We start from the raw sequence: 18,293 nt of genomic DNA on the forward strand, positions 1-18,293 counted from the left end.
ATTTGGGCTAATACATTTCGGTATTTGTTTGTGGTTTTGCGTGAGTTCCAGTATGTGAGTAGGTGTTTCTCCACACGTAGAGTTCATATACAAATGCACATTTATATACAGATACAGCACGTCCATATAGCTCCAGCCTCACATCATGCCCACACCTTCGTCTCCTAAGGAGTGGGGTTTATCAGGTGTCAGCGGGCCAGCACTGCATCGTTACAGGCCGTATAAAAAGCCCAGGCTCAGCTTCCTCAGCAGGAGCTCATTGTTACTAACCCTCAGATCCTGGCTCACGACATTACAACAGACTTCACAGGAACAACACAGAAACAGAAGACAACAGAGAAGAACAGACAGGATGCAAAAAATAAATATCAGAAAAACAAGACACGTCGCCTCTTACATTTATACATTATTTGTTTTGACAGTTATGCTAGTAGTCTGAGGCTACTATGCCGCCACTAGTATAACACAATCTCATGCTGCATTCCATTTACCTTGTAAGTCCGAGGTTCGGGAATGATGACACACCCAAGTTGAAACTTAATGGGGTTTGCTTCAGCCAGGTTAGCTATTGGGCAGGCAGCCATCTTGGATTTTGAGGTCGGGGTTGGTGAGGTTTGTCTGACTTTCTGAGTCGGAAATCGGCTTCAGGCAGCGCTCCAGTTGAAATTTTTGACTGGGAACTCGGATACTCTGACTTCCCAGTTCAAATGGACGAAGCATCGGACCAAACCATTAGCGATTGAGCTGCATTGTGGGTAATGTAAGAGCTAGGTGTTGATAAGGAAGGAGAATGTGTGGAATAAAAAAGATGATATCTCTGGTTCTGCTGCATCGAATTTTTATACAAAAAATAAATAAATAAATGAAATCTGTACATCTTGAGTCCAACATTGCAACTTTTAATCAGAGTGTATTTATGCTTGAGTGCATTACTGTACAGGACATTGTAAGAAAACAAATGATGCCAGACATATTCTCAGTATATATAGAAAATATAATCCGGGCAGCATTATGTTTCCTAAAAAAATGTATTGGCTGTAAAATATCTTGGAAGGACAAAACATTGGCAGTAATGAATCATAACATACTGAACCAACTACTTCATTTGAAGGTGACCCTTTAAAGACCAGAATCTCTATAAAAAGCTGAAGCATGTCCGACCAAATGGCAGCGGACGAGCAGCTGTGGGGCCCATTTCGGTGACCTTTGACCCGAGTGAGTGTGCGTGGTTTCTAATTTTGTCCTCTTGATGGTGTGTACTTTGGATGACCACATAAGGTCTTGTTTGTTCATCAGCTCTTTCCGACCCACGTTTCCATTTCCAAAGAGATATGCCTGCGTTATCAGGCTACTCAGGCTGATGCAGGAGTCTTGAACACAGATCCTCTGTCTGTCACTCACTCAACACACGCACGCTATTTGAAACCTCACTGCTGTCACAGCTATGAGTGGGCGTCTTCAGATTTGGAAAGGCCTCCTTGCTAATCCAGCTCCATTGGTGATTATCTTCTTTAATCGCCGTGATATTTTCCAAAACACCAAACACCATGAGGTCATTCATAATCAACCCTTTATAATTATCGTGTGTGTCCTTGTGAGAGGCAGCGTTATTACCTAGAATGTTGCTAGGTAGCTTTGTAGATCAAGTCATGAACGTCATTTGCTTTTTTCCCTTCTCACACCCTCTCCACTTCATACATTGTATATACAGGTGAGATTGCTTCCCAGTGATTATGTCGATAGAACAAACAATGGCAAATCTAATTTGCTTTGGGAAAATTGCCTGACTGGAAAGTAGATCCTGTTTGTAGTGTTGGAGACGTGGAAAACTCCAGGTGGCTTATTCTCACTGTTTTATCTGAGTCTAGACATGAGCAGCCGCACTGCAATGCACATATGGAATGTGACAGTAAAACATATGCAAGCTGTCAATGCATTGCTTTGTGTGTAAGTCACATTATGTAATGTTTAAGATCTCTGAAACATGTTTTTTTAAAAGAAGAAATAGTTAAATTGTTCCTGTTTTATTAAACCAGGGTGCGGGAAGAGGATTTTCAGCTTGAAGTTGTTTATGCACGGCGTTTTATCTTTCTCTTCCCCATTCTCATCAAGCTCCCATTCCCATTTGCTGCAATTGCCCTCGTACCCTTTCATTCATCAAATCCAGAGTCACTACGATTAATGACACTGACAATAACACTCCGCTGTTATCCATCTTCCTCCTCCCTGCCTTCTATTTCACACCAGTCACTGCCTCTGTAATTGAGTGCGTTGTTAATTATAATTTTTTTTTTCTTCCTTCGCTCTTTGCGGACCTTAACGGATAATGCTGATTTTATTGAGGTTTGTGCTTTTCTCCTCAACTCAATACAAAACAACGACTGTGTTGTTTTGAACGATGATAAACACAGGGGCACACAGCTGGAAAAGGGGCTAGATATCTGAAAAATGAAAACTTTGAATTCACAAAATATGTGATGAAAGTAGTTTTCCTATTTTAATTAGGGCCCCAATTATATTGGAAAGATTAATTTGCTGCAGTTTATATTAAGATTATCTGTAAATTCCCTTGTTAGAAAGTTCAAACTAAAGAGCTTTACCAATATCTGCAAGATAAATAACTAACCCAATGTACCCATAAGCTTTGGTAGATGATTTGAGAGGTGCTGCCACTGAATAAGCAAAAATGTTGTCAATTTACTCAAAAACCATGGCTTTAATTCCCCAGCGTTAATTTAGCTCAATCGCACCTACAAATACTAACAACTGCACTGTCATTTTAACATGAAAGAACCTCCTCTCTTGTGAGAGCATTGATTGTGCATGTACAGTATCTCTGTATTTCAGATGTAACAACCAGCTCAGATGGCAACAATTTGAACCATAAACTTGACCTGCTGCAGCAATGTTTGCAATCAAACACCGCAAGCAGACCAAGGAGAATGTAGATGACAGCGTACTGTTTACAGTCACATATATTATCCTTTGAGTGGAGGGACGTGATTTTAGGGAAGCTAATTATTAGTCCTATTTTAGTATTATAAGAATTATATCATTTTTTCCCCAACTTTTTAACAGCCGAAATGACTTGGACAAGCAACTAGCATAACCTGGAACCACACATAACAATGTAGCTATAGCTAATATGCTAACTCTCATCCTTGGATGTAACATTTACATGCTAGTTAGCGATGCATTTTTCGTTTTTAGAAATATCCCTCTCTGCGTCTTTCATCTTGATCATCCATAACTTGTAGCCTACAGCCCGGAGATATTTGTCACCGAGGACACGACAAGAAATGAAGAAAGGAGGCATTGTAAGTCCTCTGGATGCTTCTGCATCTTGTTAACAGCTCGTACAACCATCGCCTGGCCAAAACAGGGCTTCGAGGAAAAAAGGTCTGGCTATAATATCGTCAGTCCAGGCTAATTATACTGAATTTTATATTCCCAAAAACAAAAGGAAAAACACAATAGGCGTTTGTAGAGCTCCCATGTTCATGCTGGAGCTGCATCAAGATATTTGGTTGAGGTGTTCTAAAAGAAGAATCCAGTTATACAGCACATTATCATTGCAAACAGTCCTCATATAGATACAGAAACAATGGAAATATGCAGTAATCTGTATACAACACACTTCTCAAAAGATATGCCCCATCCCCCCCCCCCCCCGAAAAAGCCTCCTGGGTTTTTTCTCTTTTTGGTCATGAATGGTATCTTTAGGGGACAAATGCAAATATAATCTATAAGGCAGAAAGAGACACAACACACCCAATCGTAGACAATGCATTTGACTGACACACTGCTCTCTTAGGATCACATTTCACCGCTTTCCTAACCACACGATATTAAGCCACGAGGCGTTTCGTATTCTAATGTATGTAAAACCTTTCAGGTTCTTACAGAAAGCGTCTTTGCAGCGAGGCGAAGATGTGTAAATTGTGTTACGGTGTGCCTGTACGAAATCAGGTTATTATCGAGATTGGAGGGGGCTGCTATCCTGGATCTGATTGCCAAGTGCAAGTGAAGAGGAGCCGAGATTGATCGCAGATGTAATTTGCGACATGTGTGGTGCGAGCGGAGAAAGCTGATCTGAATATCTCAAATCAGGTTATGTTGACCCGCTGGCTCATTTCCATGTGTGGCATTGTGTGCATGTGCACATGGGCTTTGTTGGCGAGTGCAGTTATTTCTGGGTGCGTCAGTGCAAATTCCTGTTTCAACGTGACATTATTTGGGGCATAAAGAAAGGTGTTATAAAGCTCGAGTGCTTTCTGTTTTCTTATTCCTAACAACATACCATCAGACACATTTTGTCTGAAAGATCAAATATAAATCCAGCAATTTAGGAAGTGAAACACCGGTTGCTGCTGCATGACTCATAACCCAGGGTCAAATTCCAAGGACCCTGGTGCTGTCATTTCTCACCTTAAGAGGCCCTTGAGGAGGCATATGCGCCTATCGGACATATGAGAGGATGGTTGCATACTTATCAAAGTATGCATTTTTCCCTTTCGTAAGCGTGAAAAAATGTGGCCTAGTTGTTTTCATCTCTGGTGCAATCCTAGTTCTCTCTGTCTGGTGGCAGTAAGGCAGTCGAAACAGAGCTGGTTTCCTCTTTCAGGGAGGTGCGGGGATTTTTGTGTCAGGGAACCCGTTATGGTTTGTGGTGTAAATACATTTATAGAAAGAAGACGGGAGTTTGAGGATGAGACAAAAGGGGAATAAGAAAAGGGTTTGTAGCGGGTAATTTCTCATGTTGCTCACACTATGACAAAATAATGCTTTTATTTGGGGATGTAAAACTAATATTTTTTTCCTTTTCAGTTTCACAAATCCTCATTATTGCCTTCTACTAAGACTTTTTTTTTCTCTCCAACAGTAAACTCATGTCATTTTAAAAGGTGTTTGGCAGCCAAACAGAGCATTCTGCGGACCTCTTTTTGCAGTGCAAAGGTCAGTCACTGTGCAACAGGCCAAATCACAAGCCGCTGTGAGTGCGGTGAATGAGCTCCTGTGTTCCTCCTCCCCGTCTGTCGTCTGTCTCAGTGATCAGCTGAATTTGGATCAACTCACATGTGGAACAAAAGTCTTAACCAGCAGCCTTTTTTTCCAACCAGGTCTCCCTCCCAACTCGTCAAAGACGGCCTCTTGGTCGGTGCCCCGCAGGGTGTTTGGTACAGATGCACCTGGAAACCCTTTAGCGTTTGTATGAGACACACCGGGCTTAAACTCAAATGTAAACACACTTGTGTCATTATTGGATGCTCAGAGCCAGTGACATAGTATAAAGAGCGTGAAAGTATGTGTAGGGCTTTAGGAAGGGGAGTTTGGATGGGACTTTCACCCAGGATACCGTTGTTCCTGTCCTGTGTAAAATCAATTATTATTGATAAAAATAAGGCCAAAAAGCATATTATGGACAAAATTTGCCCAAGAAAAGTCACGATACGCCAAAGAGTAAAATGTAGTGCCAGTGCTGTGTACCAGGGGAATACCGGCCAACTTTGAGCACTGCCTAACTTCCATACTTTACGAACGTGAACGATGATTTCATCACATAGGCGAAAACAGCCATGTTTGACATGAGTGAATTCTGCAGAGCAAACTAACACGTTACACAGAACTACAGGATCCTAATCTCAGACTACTTTATTTGTTTTTGCATCCGTGGGAAACTCTTCCAGCGAATGTGTGAGTCCAATTTGTTTACATTGCATTCGTTGAGGACTGAAGCCACTCCTTAAGGAAGAGGTCATGCACCAATCAAGCGCAATTATAGTCAACTCATAAATCATCTTCTTGTGGTTGCATTTAAGAATAGCTTGTTCTTTTATTTTGCTGCCCAACCAGTACCCTGCAGGCTCCAGGTTGGTTGCTGTGTTGTCACGTTGCAGCACACGAAAACCTACATCACACAAGTATCTCTACAGATTTTACCCAGAGACCGGCACATCTATACGCACACACCCACACACACACACGGACATGGACACACACTCACATTTCCTGAACCAGGAACAACGGGATGTTAGCATCTAGCTCTCCAGTCAGAGGACCTACCAGGCTGCACGGCTCATTACTGCCCCTTAGCCCTCCTCCTTATCCCTGTAATTATAAATCCCCTGACAAGCCATCCACACAAAGCCTTTCATTAGCATACAGGAGCGCTGTAAAGTATGAGTTCATCATTGTCCGAGATTTCCATCTAACTACCTCTGGGGTTTTAAATTTGCATGTGCAAAATTGGCCTGTTTGTCGATAGTGCAGCCGAAAGGGGAAGTTTGGACTGGTTCAGATCTGCCCTGTTTCAAGTGTTTATACATCACATGCCGGCGCAGGGGCTGCTCGAGTGTTTAATGTGTGTGTGTGTGTGTGTCGCAGCATGAAGGGGTTAGACTGATTTGGTTTCGGAAAAGGACAAGAAGATGCAATCAGCGTAGGCAAATGCTGCAGTCTGAGAGGACTGTTTATACTTGTCAGCCACACACACAAATACGCAATCCGTTTTATACACACCCATACAGACACTCATACACACACACACACACACACACACACTTGGTCTTCAGTAGTGTAGGCGTAATCTGACAAACTTGTTATGGTACACAGCGAGCAGTTTGACAGATAAGAAACTGAAAGTGGGCCATCAACACGTACATCATCTTCTGTCATTAGTCTGCCTTTGTTAGTCCTAGGTGATACCGTCAAATGTGTGTTTTTCCAAAAGACTCAGTCGGCCATTTTGTGACGCTGGTGTGGATTGCAGCCTTGAACAAGCTATTGTACATCTGTTTCATTTGCTGTGTTGTTCTTTTATGTGTGTTCTTGTATGCGTTTTTGTTTTCTGTGGTTTTAAAAGGGTTGTACAAAGAGCCAAGAGCACTCATATTGGCAACATATCAGTCTGTGGTCCACCACTTTGGCCCAGAGTGAAATATCTCAACAACTTTTTGATGGATCACCACGAAATTCGGTACAAACATTTATTGTCATTCCTCAGAAGATGAAAACCAATGACTTTGGGTCCAACTGTCAAGTTGTAATGTGATGCGATTATCAAAACACAGCAAGCTACATGCAAAAATAGCATCGCTACATGCTAATTGTCAGCATCTTTAACATAAGTGCAGTCATGTTAGAACTGTTTGAACATTAATATTTCATAGTAAGTGGTGAGTTGTCTCTCCATTTTCCATCCATCCGACTATTTTGTTGTCTGGCTGTCACATGGGATAGACTTTCGCTCTTGCTCATCTATCAGTTTTGTTTTCCTTCGTCCGCATTTGAAACTTATTGTCTTGGATCACGAGACAGGCTGCGTATCGCCCATGCTTTTCCCACGTGCCCACGCTGTTCCTCTCTCTGTGCCAGTCTTGTTTGGCACTGCGCTGTTTCTCTCTGGAGATATAAGAGGCCCATTGAACTGGCGAGGCCCCGGCAGACAGTTCTGCGGGGGTCGGGACAGCTTGCTCATAACAAAGCTGCCTATTATGACCCAGAGACAGATGCAGGTTTGCTGGAAAGTAATACTAGGCGTGTGTGTATGTGTTGTGGTGGAGACTCATGGAATGACCATTGTTGATTATGTCTGTGATGTGGGTCAATGGAGTTCTCCGCCTGACCCTCACTGGACTTTTTGACCTTGTGCTTTGTGAGAGGCTCCTTTTAGAGCCACTGGTCTGAGGAGAGGGCGGCCTAGGGTGGGGGCGTATTGCCCTGCTGAGAGAATGAATGATGTCACCCATCCCTGTAGCACAAACGGCCCCGTTGATGTCTCCTCGCAGACTGAAAAGAAAGGCAGTATTCATTGTCCCGCCCTGTGGCTACACTACACTGTTATTTACCACGCTGGTCAGCTATCAAGACTAAGATACACTACAAAATGTACTTATCTCTTTATAGCAGCAGACAATGGTGAATTAACCTTAAAAGGAATATAATCCCTTAGCAGGGTGGTAGAGCAAGTCATGAAGTGACTCAACGGAATAAATATGCTGCCGTTACCCAGAAGTGGAAAATACCTAAATATTAAGAGGGAAAGTGAAAATAAACTAATATCATCACGCTATAAAATATAACCTAAAAGATAAATAACCAGAGAATAAAAAACGTTTGCCAACAAAAACAGCCTAAGGAGATGTATGTCCCCATGCACCCTGTGTTTACTCCCTGCAAGTTACCATCAACATGTACTGCATCACAGTAAACTCATGTATGGACTGTAACATAGTGGTCACTTGTGTGCACACACGCCAGCGTGCATAAATCAGGAATGTGTGTTCATGTATGCGACTCCATGCACATTTGCGTGTGTTTATTGTCAAGGAGACTGGAACTTGTTACTTGACATGAGGGTTGTTTGTTTTTTGCCTCGATAACTGCTGCCCCACGTGCAACTAGGCCTGATGACACATTCTGCATGATGTTGGGAAAGGTCATATGTAACAAAGTAGAGCAACAAACCCAGTGTATCGGGAATAACAACACACAAAGAGGATGCACATGTATGCGGGCAGTTTTATACCGTGAAAGTCCTCAGCCGGTCTTTCAAGGCCACCTTCTGTCTGCTCCATGAGTGTAAACCCCATGTTCCTGAAAGCAGATGCCGCTATTATCCCTGTAGCCAAGGGACACTGGGTGACATTGGGATGCGGTTAGTTGTGGATCCCAGTAATCTCTGGGCATTTTTACCCCCTGGCCAGCCTGCAGTCATGACTTCATCATCAAAATCCCCTATAGATTCACTTTATCCTCTCCCACATAGTAGCATAAGTGCATAAAAGCTGAAGCAAGTATGCCTGTATACTGTACAACAACCCACATTCAAAATATAAATACAGCACATGGTATATATGCAAGCCCTTGTGAAACAGATGTATTTGTGCACACACACTGGAAACCTCTGCACACTTTGTGAATACTTTTCCATCCAGTTTTTGCTGGGCATGGTCATGGTTATGAGGCAATATAATAATAGCATTCCTCTCCCTGGTTCTCTGACTCCCGTCTCTCTCTTTTCTTTTCTTATTTCTTTCAGTGGTCCAAGCCAGCTCATCAAATATTCAACATAATGGCCTTCTGGACACTTTTTTCTGTTTATTTATGAGGTATTTGTCTCGCAAAAATAAATGTATTATTATAAAATGATACATTATTATCGACTGACTTGTTTTGACAATAAGTCCATGGCCATGCTCTTTGTTAGGCTGTCTTTAGGCCCAGTGCTGCTCTTAGCTGAATGCTAACACTAGCGTGGCAACATGCTCACAAGGACAATGCTAACATGCTGATATTTATTAGGTATAATGTTAACCATGTTCAGCATTATGGTTTAGCGTGTTAGCACGGTAAGATTAGCTAATTAGCACTGAACACAAAGTACCGCTGACGCTGATGGTAATTTTGCAAATCTTGGTCATGGTATTGGAAAATGTTTAAAAAGATGGAGAGAACAGGATGCTTTGTGACATGTTACACCATAGTGGGGACTATTTGAAAACAGGGAGCTGATTGACTCCGTTATCATGAGCTCATGGTTTAAATTGAGCAAACGCACCCAAAAACTCTCTAAAACACACTGTTCTTACAACACAATGATGATGATAATAACCATATTCAACGACTGCATTAAATGCTGTTGTTTTGTTCACACACAGTTTTTGGGCACATGTGAAAAAGAAAGACACTTACACGCAATGAGCTCACATGGATTCTATCCTCCCACTGGTCCCAGGCTGTTGATAGCTGGGGTATCTAATGGGTTATCTTTTATTCATAAGACTTGGAGGTCAGCACCAGTGAGACACAAAGACCCTTAACCCTCGAGTTCCCATGAGGGGAGAGTTGAGAGAAAAGTGTCCTTTACCTTTTAATATTTTACACTTTATTTTGATGACCTTCTGGTCCTACAGTAAGTGATTGGCTTATGCTGATTTCTGAATATGGCCGCATGACAACAGCTTGTGACAATCCATCAGTATATTGACACTTGGCTGACGTACTGTGTCTTCTATTAAAAGGAGTGTGCAGATGTGTTTGGGGAGGAGACTCTGACTATCATCTCCCCCGCTTCAACTCAGTTTTATCCCAGGGGCCCCTGCGGCGTATGATGCTAATAAATTTAGCAGAAATCGCATCAAGTAAGAATGACATCATCCCCCACCTCTCGTCTTGGCCCTTTATTATCCTGACAGCGAAAGCAAAGTAGGGGAGAGAATCTTTTACCCAGAGAGATCCTCTTTCAGGAGGAGACGCTGCTGTTGATGCTCGTTTTCACCTGCGTTTTCTCCCTCACACAACCACGTATATGCACACGCTCACGAGCATCTGCTCCACGGGGGATTTTGCGCTACCATTGAAGTTTCCATATTAGTCTGCTTGAGACAATTACATTAGAGTGCCAAGAGCGTGTGGAAAAGCTTCTCACGCACGAATGAATATGAGCCTGTGGGTGGAAAGAGATCGGTTGGTGGCGGCGTGAAAGGGTGAGCGTGCGTGCAGCTGTGCTTATTTTCAGCCTTATAAATGTTCTTCTTCCATATTGCAACAATTGGACATTCAGAGCCAATTGGTTTTGAGTGCTAAAGAGAGAAGGGTGTTTTAAAAGGCTGCTTGGACAGTTCAAATAGTTTAAATATGCTCTAGGCGTGGACTGAAGATCCAGTGTATGTGTCTTTTTAATGAAAGAAACTCGATTAAGACAATGAAAAGTTGCCATAACATGCTAAATCACACATTATCCTTGGAAAGGAAGACACGTGTGTAATAAGACAAGCTAAATAAAGTGTGTGCAAGTGAATTTACTGCTTGTGGTTTTACAGTAGATTATATTACCATTGCTATATTCTCTCTATCCCTTTGTTACCGAGTGTGGTTACGTTCCTGTCTTTTCTGTGCTGTTGTATGTTCGTCCCTATGTGTGCGTGTTCAGAGTGATAGGTGACTCATCCAGGAGGAGCATGCCCTGTTCTATTCCCATCAATCCCAGGCTCAGCTACTCCCAGTGCCCAGGGGGGAGCTGCCAAAACAGGCACAACCACCTGCACTGCAGGCAGATACTCATCAAAGGTTTGATCAAGCGCAGGATTCTCAAAAACCACCTCGGGTTATTGTTCAAGTTGTTTTAAACACCAATACAAAGCACCATTTAGACTTTCTAGACTTCAGATCATCAGAGTCTTGCTTGAAGTTTTTTTTTTTGTATATTTTTGTGAGTCATTACTGTGACAAACTCACAGTAATGACAAGAATCCTGCATTATTAGCATCAGTGTATATACATATCAGATATGAGAGTGGTACCAATCTTATATTCTCTAGGAAAGAAAGCCAATAGGCATATTTCCCAAAAGGTCAAACTACTCCTTTAATCGTCCTAATTAGTTATTGTAGCCACACACAAACATCAAAGTAGTGCTATTTTTGATCCAAACGCCTACTTTCAAGATAACCGTCACAAAAAAGTAGAAGAAAAAAGAAAATATGTGTGCGTGTATCACTTTAATATTTTGTGGTTGAACATCATATTGACAAGAAGGTGATGCTCCGCTGCACTGGCTGAATACATATGTGTGGCTCTGTTTTTTCTCGTTCTTTTGTGTGTTTCTTTGCGATACATATTTGCACCAGTCTGTATGCATAGCTGATTCTTGTCTGTGAAAACTGTCTTTGTGTGTGTAGCTCGCTGTTTGATGTGGAAATCCCTTTTACAAGAACCTCCAGGACAGTACGACTCTCTGTGTGTGTTTACTCATTCTGAACCTTTAGATTAAAATGCTCTGAACATTCATCTCTCTGTCAAATCTATCAAATCTAACAAAGACGCACAATACCTCCTCTCGGTCCCCGTGGCTTTCCCATATGCTCTTCCACGTTCCTATGGTCAATATTTTGTTTCTCTGCCCACCATCTCTCACCTCTCCGTTTATTAATCTGCTGTCCTTTAGAATGTATGACATTTAATTATAAATGGATTAAGAATTCAGGTTATGACCATGGGGTATATAGGGGTGGAAATAGATCGAGGGCACCAAACATACCGTGACAGAAGACGAATGGTCTCTGTGTGGGTTGTTTCCATTAAAAGCCTAATGCAGACAAATTAAGAAGAAAGATTGATCTGGTCTGCACTGGAAATTCAATGAAGCCAAATGATTTCTTCAAAGAGCCAAAGAGAAAGCATTACTGCCTGGTTTTCGATTTGCTGGATGAGCCTCTGGTAGCAAGAAGCCCCTATCATCTTGTTCTTCTTTTCATTTCCTCTTTTTTTCTCCCCTTCGCTGATTCAGATGCCGAATTAGAATTCCCATTTAAAGTAGGTCAGCACCCCACCCCCCCTCTCTCTCTCTCTCTCTCTCTCTCTTGCCCCATTCTTTCTCTGCCTCTCTCTGGCACTGTTCTCTATGTAATCCCTATCCAAAGCGCTTCTGTAAAAGAAACTGCTAGAGATGAGACTGCGGTGCTTTGATTCTACTTTCTCTTTGTGGCGTTCTTCTCAGTCCTCTTGATGTCTGCTTCATATCTCCCTGAAACCTTTCCCTTTCTTCCCCTCTCTCTGTCCGTCGGACCGTCTTTACCCTCTCCTTGGGCTATCCATCACCGTCACAAATCATACATCAAGGTTGACCCCATCTTATATTTCTCTGATGGCTCCTACAGCCGTTCAGACAGTTTAGCTAATGTTCTTATTAATGGGGCTCTGAAGGGCACTTTGACAGGACAGATGTCTGTTGCAGTGATTGAAAGTTAAATCATTTAGTTATGGCGCTATGATCCGGACCAACAGGCCCTCTTGTGATCTAAAGCATAGCTGTATGCATAATTTGATGATTCTTGAAACTTGTACAGTCACCAGGGCCACCTCGAGGCCAGTGTTGGGGCAGTAACACTGCAGTAATGTAGTGCGGAGACTCCTTGAAGACAGCCATTCATATAACTGGCTGTAGCTTCATAGTATCGATCAGACATGAGTGTGGTATCAGTCTTCCCATCTCACCCTCAGCAAGGAAGCAAATATGTGTATTTCCCATAATGTCATACATATTTTTAGTTTTGACCGTATACTGTACTCCGCATCTCACCCATCCTGCTTGTGTTTTCAAGGTTAAAGACATCATGGATTCTGCCTCTCTCCGTTCATAATCAATTAGTCATTAGCCTGTCTGTCCGTTTCTCTCTCTCCTCGACTGTAATTGTTCTAATCAAAGCCCTCTGCAAACACTGGAGGAGGAGAATGTAAGTGTAAAAGCATTGCAGGGGGGGGGGGGGGGAGGGGGAACCCCCCCATTGATAATCCATTTTAATTAACCAAGAACAAAAGCAAAACTGTCACTTGAAGGTGACGCTGGGACGTTCTTCAAAAGGGCCTGTCGCCATGGCAATAGCCATGGGCCCGACAGACCCCTGGGGGGCACGTCAGCGTGAGCATGGTGAGCTTCAGAGCACCATAGATTATGTGGTTAAAAGACATACAGTAAACTGAAATGTACCGTAATGTTTGACTTTGACACCTCAGTCAAAGTAAAACATCAGCTTTTTAAATATCCATAAATAAATAAAAATGCATTTGTTCCATTGCTAATGTGACGTTTCTTTCTTCACGGGCCTCTCTTTGATGGTGAGCACAAATCGCAGCGTGTTCCCTGAAGGCAGCAGCACTGCAACACTGAGCTTTATCTTTTACAAACACATGCTGTCGTTTCTCTTTCCTGCTGCCCCATACGGTTGGATTCTCTTGGCAGGCCAGACTGGAGAATAGGCTGCAATGAAGGGTTGTGTGTTTGGTAGTGTGTACAGGTATCATCATGTCCTCTTTATTGTATAATCCATAAAAGAGCAGGTATCTTTTCTGGATTTATATACCCATGTAAATACGTACTGCAATTCGAGGAGTCTGTACGGTACTTCATACATACAGTAAAATGATGTTTAGTAAAAGTAATCATACTTTTGAACACAAGAGCTTTAAAATGTGGTTATTGTTAAAACAAATTCCAAGAAATATTATGTCAAGCAGCTATTCCAAAAGATCATGCTGCTGATAGAGATAGTCGTTCTCGTCGTATTACAGTACAGAGCATTTTAACAAAATGTGTATTTGATAGTGAACTTTCTCAAAAAGTATCCGCGTACCTTAAAACATCAGTTCTTTATTTACTTGTTTTCTTATCTTTGTATCAGATAATATGTGTGGGCAGTAGACATGCATGTTCCAATTATCAATAATCGGTTATATAATGTATTACACAATGTACTTTACAATTACATTGAAGACATTCCTTTCATAGTCTTTAGGGGATTTCTTAACTTGGCCTTGTGGGAAAATAAATCAAGATTGGCACTGGAATGCCACTGTCTCAGCCAATTACAATCAGCTGCCTCTCTTTTTCTCTACTCTAATCATTCACTTTGTGACACATATGCTAAACAATACTCTCACAACGCCAGAAACACACACTCCTGTTGGGGACAGCATGAACGTTTGCCTGCAAAATGTTTAATTTTGATCATTTCAGTAGAGCCCAAATCCAAGTCAAACAGAGAACAGTACGCTAATCTTCAAAGAAGAGCTTTGTTCTACATGAAGGGGACATTTTTAAGCTCCACTAACCTGTTCCTGCCTTTGCTTAATACCGCGTGGTAGGAAATACCCTCATGAATACAGAGGGCTCAGATCTGTCTGGACGCAGGAACAAGGAACCCTGTTCTTGTGGGGTGAAGAGAGGGTTAGTCTAGACTGAGGTTGTGTCTGGCTGCTGTGGCAGGTGTGTTTATATGCTGTGAATGTAACGGTGTGTGTGTGTGGCGGAGGCTGTACGTATTAACCAGTGCGCAGTTTTGTACCAACTCCTCCTATTGATGGACAATAACAAAGCCCATGTGATAAGCCGCTAGACAGTCACAGGCCATGTATTACAGTGCTTGGACACATTGAACACAATAACTATGTGGGTTTCGAGAAAATGTGTCACTTAGATCATTGTTCTCAAGAGGTGAAATTATCATTGGGATAATTATTCAGGGTATCATCGCACCTGCAACTTACACTTGTGGCGTGTGTCACACTGGGTAGGGTGTTTAAAGTACGCAGGCTGCGTTGGAAGGGGTCATTTTAAGATTTGAATCAAATGTGATCTTGGAGGGTTATATTTGTGTGTTTCTGGCCTTAATCTCAGCTGTCCTGATTTGGATGCCAGCCTGACTAGGTTATTACCCTGAGAGTGTCACACACTCACACAGAGCAAACGAACCTTCAACCCCTGTTCTAATGACTCGGGACAGACAGACACAAATACAGTAGACAGATACATGGACAACAGAAAGCATGCATAGACACATATGCCAAGACGATTTAAATCCCAACTCGTCACATACTTCGGTGTGTTCAGTGGCCCCGTACGCTTCAAACTATGGCGCTGTACGTACCCGTCTAGTGTCAGTTTGTCCGTGTCAATTTACTCTCGTTACATGCATACATTGTGTTTTTCAAAATAAACTTCACAGCATACTTTTGGCAACAAAACTACTTTATTGAGGGCAAAAAGAGTGAATGAGTATGTTTGTAACTTAGTTACGTAGGGAGCGTTAGTTACGTTACGTAACATGACTGAATAATTCAACATTGACTTTTGGTTCCATACGGGACACAAACTGATCTCCTGGGTGAAAGTCCACTGTTTTTTCCAACCCATCGATTCACCACAAACTCCTCCCTCTGCTGACTTTATTACCCTTTATCCTGTGTTGCCTGACTTCACATCTGTTTTTTTTTTTACATAAAAACACCCAATCACATATTCATACACAGACACAAACAGGCCCTGTGTCAATTCAATGCTAGAGAAGTTTCCAGACAGGGTCAGAGATCATCAGTCAATGCAAATGATGCACGTTGACACAGAAATATGAGCAAACACAGGCCAGACAGCTGCTGGAACAAGAGCAGAGTGACATGACTGACCTGTACATGATACTCTGTGCCAACCTGCGCTGTGTTTGCTTTTATTTATAACTCTGCTCTCACTTGTATTGTGTGTGTTATCTGCTAATTATCAACCATAACCGATATGTCCCCTTTCTGCTCTACTTCTGTCTTCGTCGCTACTATTGTCGTCTCCCTTTGATTTGTCCTTTTCTATTCTCCTCCACTAGAAGCCACTTTTCTCGTTGTGGTTCTTTTCCCTGGCACTGCTGTGCAAATCTCCTTTCACATCTCATGCTCTTTACATGATCTAGAAGCCACCTTGATATTTAATCATTTGTTTTGTCCAGTGACTGCTTTGACCACCATCTCGTTTCAAATACGTCCCAGTAACAAGGAGTGAATAAAAAAGAAAAAATCAGGCTGTGTCTTTTGTGTTGTGGATCTTATCTGATGATCGACCACCAATAACAATTGCAGAGGGTGGCCTGTTCAGATACCATCAGCAAATCCTCACAATGTGCAAATATGTCTCGCCTCCCAGGGCGTGCAGCATGCCAACGCTTGACCAACAGCCTTGCTGCTGCAAGTAAAGAAGCCAATTAACTTCCTCTGTCACCTTCCAGCTAAGTGGAACCATCGCTGAAGGGTGTACAAACTGCAGCCATGAATCTAATTTCAGATGAACACACACACCTCAGGCCCTCTAGAACAGCAAAAAAAATCCAATCTGAAGAAACATGATGACTTGCACTAGCTGCTCAGCGTTGGGCTTGTCCCATCAACGTGGTGAAAGGCTGGGCAGCAGCTCGGGGAGGAGTGGACAGAGCCTCAACCCAAAGCAGTTAGGGTCATCTTAACATTTTTGGAAGAAAATAAAAACCTCCATTATTCTACTGAATCAAATAAAAAGACAATACTAATATCCTTAACTAGCCATAAAACAGGAGAACGGGAGAAGGACAATTCCCTAATAAAGTAACCAAGACTAACAAAATCAAAATATCAAGAACTGAACAGAGCTGTGTGAATGTGCAATCAAAAAAAAAAACCCCGTTTCATAAGTTAAACTCAGCAACAACAGACAGCTCAGCAGCCAAGAAGGACTGCTGGTTCTGGGAGTAGATATACAGCTCCACTGACTGTTGAATGAGATTCAGGTGTGGATGATCAGGCTCTCAGGTGTGGGTGATCAGGCTCCCGGGTGTGGGTGATCAGGCTCTCGGGTGTGGGTGATCAGGCTCTCGGGTGTGGGTGATCAGGCTCTCGGGTGTGGGTGATCAGGCAGTGAGAGAGTGCCGAAGCAGACCTGAAACACACAGAGAGAGACAGCTCTTTCAATAAGAAGCCAGAGGAAAAATGGATAGACGTAACACCTTGGCTTTGGTCAAATTGTCTATTTTTTTTGCATAGGAATGTCCTAACTAAGTGAGATGACTCTGAAGTATTATGTGGCAGCCATAATAACAACTATTAAAATTATCTAAATATTAAGGAAAGGTTATCTTGCACCTGGAAGATGTTGCATTACAAACACAGTTCTCAAATATTGAACTATACCTTTAAGGACATCTTTATAGTCGTTAATGCAGGAAGAGTTCAGAGGTAATAAATGGTTGGGACATTCATTTTACTACATGTTTTTTTACAGTCGCTTTTACTGCAGCTAAATACCATCTCTGTCTCCTCTAACTCTCAAGGCCACTCCAGATGACAACCTGACACAATATCACTTTCTCCTCTGCAGTTGTCTCACTAATTCTTCAATGACACCGGCTCCTTCTCACCATTACACAATCTTCATCTCACACTTTGTCCTCAAAGATCAAATTGCCAGGAGCGAGGGGAAAAAAAAAACCACACGAGGCTCAAGCCAGTTGGGAAATGACATCACTCCAATATTCGCGTCAATAGTCAAGTGGGAGGGAGAGAGGAGAGATGCTGTGACATTCACACTTCCTCCGCTCAATTTCCTCTCTAATCTTGACGGACATTTCATCCGAGATCTTTGTCTCTCGATCTAGATTGTCTCTCGATTTGTCATTTTCTGCCAGCTCGCCCTTGTTTACATTCCCTCATTCCGCTCACTCTTCCTCCCCTTTAACTCTATTTTCTACCCCGCAGATGTCGTCCTCTCTGCCTCCACCACCGACTCGCGCCACCTGAAAACACTGACAGCAGAGGCAGAAGCTGCACAGGGCCAATTTCCTGAGTGCTGCTCACCACTGGCACTCGTTTAATTACTGCAGAGACAGAGGTGGGAGGCAGGGCCTGTCAGAGCTTAAGCCTGGATCAGTGTGGTCCCTCACAGCTCTGGCTGTCCTAGGGGATGGCGATGTGTGGGGTGTTGGTGGTACCTGTCATATTCTATA

This window comes from Anarhichas minor, unplaced genomic scaffold (assembly GCF_050575085.1).
Source record: "Anarhichas minor isolate MPS153535 unplaced genomic scaffold, ASM5057508v1 ptg000045l, whole genome shotgun sequence".
Classification (NCBI taxonomy): domain Eukaryota; kingdom Metazoa; phylum Chordata; class Actinopteri; order Perciformes; family Anarhichadidae; genus Anarhichas; species Anarhichas minor.